This window comes from Mus caroli, unplaced genomic scaffold (assembly GCF_978045245.1).
Source record: "Mus caroli unplaced genomic scaffold, Mus_caroli_1 scaffold_3, whole genome shotgun sequence".
Lineage (NCBI taxonomy): Eukaryota > Metazoa > Chordata > Mammalia > Rodentia > Muridae > Mus > Mus caroli.
Window position 1 is genome coordinate 61,839,604 of NW_028227258.1, and position 6,603 is coordinate 61,846,206.

The 6,603-nt window shown below is 42.9% G+C and overlaps 1 pseudogene; it reads left to right on the forward strand.

Moving 5' to 3' along the window:
* Nucleotides 1-313: 313 nt before the first annotated feature.
* Nucleotides 314-5,781, forward strand: LOC110291459 (3 beta-hydroxysteroid dehydrogenase/Delta 5-->4-isomerase type 1-like; annotated as a pseudogene).
* The last annotated feature ends 822 nt before the right edge of the window (nt 5,782-6,603 follow it).

A 6,603-nucleotide genomic window follows, 5' to 3' on the forward strand; every position in this document is an offset into this window, starting at 1 on the left:
CACCAAGCAAGCATTTGTCAAGATTTGATGAGTCAGAAGACCAGAGATTAAAACTCTAGTCCTGATGTGAGGGCTGAGGAGATCAGCATCCAGACTATCCCATCTGACTTTTAACAACTTAACAGGTTAGATTTTATTTTATTTTAGCTCATGTTGATGCTGCTGTGTTCACAGTGTGCTAGCAAAATTGGATAGATTGAGTACAATGGATTACCAGAAAACTATTTTTATTGGGCCTTTTTTTTTTAAAGCTCTCCTCAGGGTCACCCTACATCACACCTGCTCTCACTGTCATCTGTTTCCTGTGCTTAACATGCCTGGATGGAGCTGCCTGTTGACAGGAGAAGGAGGGTTCCTAGGCCAGAGGATCATCAGGATGTTAGTTCAGGAGAAAGAACTGCAGGAGGTCAGAGCTCTGGACAAAGTCTTCAGACCAGAAACCAAGGAGGAATTCTCCAGGAAGTGAGCCAGTGTCTCTGTTTGTGTAACTGTTGGGAGTACTGACTGAGCATTGGAAGGGATCTTGTCTAGAAAATATGGATGTGCACTTGGAACTTAAGCACATCGGGAAAATTCACGACCACACAGCATAAAATATATCATAGTTGTGGGGCTAGAGTCTGGCTTTTGTCTGATCTAGAGATGATGGCCACAAGCCCAACTGCTGGAGCTCCAGACTGTGTCTTTCTTCCCATCTGGTAATCTCACAATTGTGTTCTTCCTGTATTGTGATACCAGTATATATTTTTCTAATACTCTGCAGCATTAGCAAGATGCTGGAATAGAGGTGTCTGCAGTGAGGCTCTGTCCTTTCTACTTAGTACTGTTGCTTGTTCCTTTTCTTGGATATTTTATCAGAGGAAAATCATTGAACAGTCTCCCCCATGGAACTGAAATAAAGAGTGAAATCAGTGACTGAAAGAGAGACAAAGAGGGGCAAAGAGTGAGAGACTGAGTCAGACAACATATACTGAGCATTTTAGCGAGCTGAGTCAGGGGAGAGCCACAGACACTTCTTTCTCCAAGGTCATTCCCCTCTGACATTCATCTTCACAAAGGAAATGAGAGAACACCTTTCTGGAGCCTGGCATTCTTCTTTGCTGACATTGCTGCTCCTGAGGCAGGAGCAAGCTCTGGAATGACAGTGCAGCTTCTTAGCAGCAATATCTTCACACCCTCTCGTTAACCCTTCAGGGACCTTAGAAAATATTTCACTATGAGGACAGTGCCAGGAACTTTTGGGACTGTGTCACAATGCTCCTTTTGTGAGATAATTTTTCTGACTATGTGATTACCAGTCTCATGCTATGGATTCCATTGAATCTAAAGATACTTATGCATCTCCTGCCCCAGTTTCCTGTCTGCAACATGGGTCTTTTAAGGGGTGATGTATGCAGCATCAGTGGATGCTTCTGATAGCTGCTGAATGCTGAAAGATAGTTCTCTCACAGAGGATCTATTTCCCTGTCTGTAATTCAGCTAAATCTTCATTTTTTCTCAGCCCAGACCCAAGTATCAAGACCTATCAGGGGCAGGGCTGAAATGTCCACCTTTGTGTCTCCCTCTTCTGAACCCTCCTCACTGGAAGTTCATAGAACACAAGCTTGTTAGCATGTTCCTTGCTCAGATTTCTCCAATGCCTTCACAGTTTGTAATCTCAGATTTATAGTATAGCTTCCCAAGACAGAACTCCATCACCCTGTTTCTCCTTCAAATTCAAACATGATTTCCCCATTCCGTATCAATTGAGTCCTATTCCCCCTCCTTACATATCTGTGCCACCACTCCTCCAGTTGCTTTAGTGAATGTAGGAATTTCCCATAAATCTGTTTGTGGATAAAGCAGAAATGGCATCTTACTGCTCAGATGCATTTTCTACAAAGGGATGTGGTGGATATTGGTGCTTCCTCATTCCCTACAAACACTACATTCTGGGTTTTGAGTGTTTATGCTTCCTTCTGTAGAAAGGTCCCCATTGTCTTCTCACCATGACTGCCCTTGAAGGCCTGCATAACTGACACCTGTGTCAGGAAATATTCTTCCCATGCAAAAAATTTCCCACGGACCTGCTTTGTGTCCACAGAGCTGCAGACAAAGGCCAAGGTGACAGTGTTGGAAGGAGACATTCTGGATGACCAGTGCCAGAGGAGAGCCTGCCAGTGCATCTCTGTTGTCATCCACACTGCTGCTGTCATTGATGTCACAGGTCTTGTGCCCAAGAAGACCATCCTAAATGTCAATCTGAAAGGTACAGTACCTGAGGAAAATATGGAGACCATAGGAAAATGATAATGAAAGAAGAGGTAGTGGGGTCTCCTGCTTTGATATATTTGCTGTGCTCACACACTTTCTGATAGCATGGCCCTCAGTCTCAATATTTCTGTAAAATATCATTTTATTTTCATTTTGTCTTTGCATGAATGTCTGTGTGTGTGTGATGTGATGTGATGGGTGCCTATGGGACCAGAACAGGGCATCAGATCCCTGGAACTTGAGTTATAGGTGGTATTAGAAGCCATGTGAATGCTAAGGATCTAAGGCAGATCCACTGGAAGAATAGGAAGTTTTCTTAAACTCTTTGCCATCTCTCCTTCCTTTAATCTCAATAGTTCCATTGGAGAAAACAGAGTGATAGCAAGAACAAACATGGTCAGTTCTCTGGAGACAGTAAGAGAATAAATATTTAAAGCTACACTCTCCATCCTGGTATCCTTCATACCAATGAAGCTGAATTCCAAACCCCACACTTTAATCTACCCACTGCCCACTTCCAGGCCAGATCCAAGTATTAGACAGCCAAGTGTACCTTAGCTTACTTCTGTGAGAGCCACCCTGTCCCCATGAAGCAAGGTGTCCCTGGCAGATACTGCAGCAAAGCTGTCTCACAAAAGCATGCTGGGAAGAATGATCCAGCACTTGTCCTCCCATGCTCTTATCTTAGGAGTCATTAACACTAACATGTCTTTATCACTAGCTTCTCAGCCCACTCTGGTTCTCCTCTGGAGGAGGTAAGCATTTTCCCCATGCCCCCTTTTTTTCTCCATATTTCTTTTTGGTGGGACTTTCTGCAGTATGGCTTCATAGTATAAGTCAGGATGAAACAGGGATTTCTATATAATATCCTCACTCTCTCCACCAAGAACCAATCTTTTTATCACCACTATATCCTCTTCAACATCCCTGAATATGTTCCTTTTTGTAAAAAAATTTACCCTCTTATGCATTACACCCCAACTGCAGAATCTACTCCATCTTTCCACCTCCTGCTTCCTTTTTCAGTCCCTTAACTGCCTCCTTTCCCATCCACTCCTTCCATGTTTTCCTTCAAAGAAGGTCAGTCCTCACAGGGATATCAATTAAACATGGCATATCAAGGTTAATTAAGACTAGACTGATACCCCCACATTATGACTAGATGAAGCAACCCAGTAGAAGGACAGGGGTCAGAAAAGCACGAAAAAATATCAGGGGCATCTCCTTCTTTCTCTGTTAGAAGTCCCCTAAAACACTAAGATATACAAGTATAACATATAGAGAGCTTAGGTTAGACCACTGCAAGCTCCCTAACTGTTGGCTCAGATGCAGTGAGCTCCTATGAGTCAAGGTTTGTTGATTATGTGGTTTTCCAGCTTCAGATCCATGTCACCAGGGAAAGGCCACGCTGAAACTGCCTGGAAGACCAGAAACCACAGTCCAGCTGGCCCAGAGACCTAGGAGAGAACCAACCACAGCAGGCGTGTGTGTGTGTGTGTGTGTGTGTGTGTGTGTGTGTATCAGTGAAATTATGTCTAGTGATATTCTGCTATAGTCATAGATTGATGTCTAAACCTATTATCACTAGAGAGGCTTCATCCAGGAACGGAACTGATGAAAACACATGCAGAGACCCACAGTCAAACATTTGTCAGGGGTCAGAGAACTCTGCTGAAGAGAGGGAGGACAGACTGTAGAAGCCAGAGGGGTCAAGGACAAAATAAGAAAACCCATATGTGTACCTTATGTTGACATTCAATTTGGTCATTCCAAGACTTCTTTACACAAGGAAAAATGTATTCAGAATTTCCAAGAATGCCTTAAAAATGTCCTTTCTAGTTTCTCATCCACAGTCCTGAAACACACATAAGGGCAGGAAGGTGCCAAAAGACCTGGGTGTTTGTAGCTTGCCACTCAATTATATTGCTTACTTGATGCAACTCCCAACAATTGGAGATGTGAGGCAACAAGGATGGTGATTAGGGCATTATTTTACTAGAACATTATTACAATGGGAAAATATGTTACCATGATAGCAGTCAACCCCTACTAGCAAGCAAAACTCCACATTTGGCTTGCAAATATATTTAACTTGAAAAAAAATGAATCTGTTTCTCTGGGAAATCAAATACAGAGTGACTTTTAATGTCAATAACTGAGTGGATGATAATAATGGTAATGACTCCTAGCCCTGGACATTCCTTCCTCCCTCCAGGATGTGCAGGTCTGCACTGTGTCTACAGTGTTCTGCCTTTTCAGGAATTACCACCAGTAGCCACATACTGTTTTTTCAGCTCTCTAGCAGATTAAATAGAAAAGAATGATATGGATAACAAATCCTTGTTCTTAACACTATACTGCCAAGGAACATGTTAGAAAGGCTGTGTTCTTCCTTAGAATCAAAGAACACAGACAAAGATAGGAAGACCTGTCAAGGATGGACATCTGGAAGTTTCAGATACCAGATAGCATATATCACCTTTTCTATTTAAATGTTTATTTGTTTATTTATATTTTTATGTGCCCAAAGCATAGTTGTGCTGATTCAAGAACAGAAAAAAAAGTGCTGGGAATGGGATAGAAATAACAGGAAGGGAACTCCATGTTCTATGTTCCAACACTGACACTAAAAGTGTGTTGTTTGTCATTAGGTACCCAGAACCTATTGGAGGCCTGTAGCTGAGCCAGTGTGCCAGCATTCGACTTCTGCAGCTCAGTTGATATTGCAGGGCCCAACTCGTACAAGAAGATTGTCATGAATGGCCATGAGGAACAGAATCATGAAAGCACATGGTCTGATCCATACCCATACAGCAAAAAGATGGCCGAGAAGGTGGTGCTGGCAGCCAATGGGAGAATGCTGAAAAATGGTGGCACTTTGCATAACTTGTGCCTTAAGGCCCATGTACATTTTTGGGGAGAGAAGTCCATTCATTTCTAATGTAATAATTATGGCCCTCAAACATAAAGGTATTCTGTGTGTTACTGGTAAATTCTCCACAACCAACCCAGTATATATGGGCAATGTGGCCTGGGCACACTTTCTGGCTGCCAGGAGCCTTTGAGACCCCAAGAAGTCCACAAGCATCCAAGGACAGTTCTACTACATCTCAGATGACATGCCTCACCAAAGCTATGATGATTTAAATTATACCCTGAGTAAGGAATGGGACTTCTGCCTTGATTCCAGCTGGAGCCTTCCTCTGCCCCTACTGTACTGACTTGCCTTCCTGCTGGAAACTGTGAGCTTCCTGCTAAGTCCAGTCTACAGGTATAGACCTCTCTTTAACTACCACTTAGTCACACTGTCTAATAGCAGGTTCACCTTCTCTTACAAGAAAGCTCAGCAAGATCTGGGCTATGAACCACTTGTTATCTGGGAGGAAGCAAAGCAGAAAACCTCAGAGTGGATCAGGACACTAGTGGAACAGCACAGGGAGACACTGGACACAAAGTGTCAGTAATGGAAAAAGGGCAGGTACATGGCTCTGGGAGTTATAAGGTCCTGTAGCAAGTACAGAGGCACAAGCCAGGTACTGCTGCCTCCAGTAGACACAGAGACTAACTTGGTATCTTTCTCAAGTCACCAGAAGCCTCACAAGCTTTCTTCCTGAAGCCCCTGCTCAGAGACACATGTAGCTGAGTCTCAGTTGCTGTGACCAAAGACTTTGGCAATTTCAATTTCATGTCACTTAGAACTTAATACTGGTTTTCTTTTTCCCTTCAAGTCCTAAAGCATATCCTGCCTTTGGCAAAGTCCCATTGCTTTCTGAAGTGAGACAGAAACAGCAATAAATATTGTAATGTCTTAACTGGACTCAGCATCTTTCTATTCTTGGGCACTGCTATGATTTCCCTTCCATACCCAGGCCTTGTCAGTTCACAAATCAAACACTGACATAGAGTTCACTCAGAGGAAGTAGCAATCTGAGATTGGCCTTAATCATGTAGAAGTATGTGTTATGTGGTGCTCGCCAGAGAAGACTACTCAAATATGGGGTTAAGCCAATAAATACAATTTTATTATCTGACTGCCAGATACACTAGGTGCTCAGGACCCCAGTGTAGCACTGAGCCTTTCTCAGAGTAAGGTTTAAGCACAAAATTGATGTTCTAGGTTGACATACATCAGTGAACAAAAACAGACAAATGTAAAACAACAGAACCTAAAAGGCAACACTAATAGATTTTGAGGCTTTACAAACCTGTATGGACTGTCAAAAACTAGGTCTTTGTCTTAATTTTGGCAGGAGGATCTCTTTGAGTGCTGAGTTTCATGGCCTGTGTGGTATTCCTATCATGATGTCAGTTTTGCAGTGGTCTGGGGCCCTGTTACTGTGAGCAGGAACT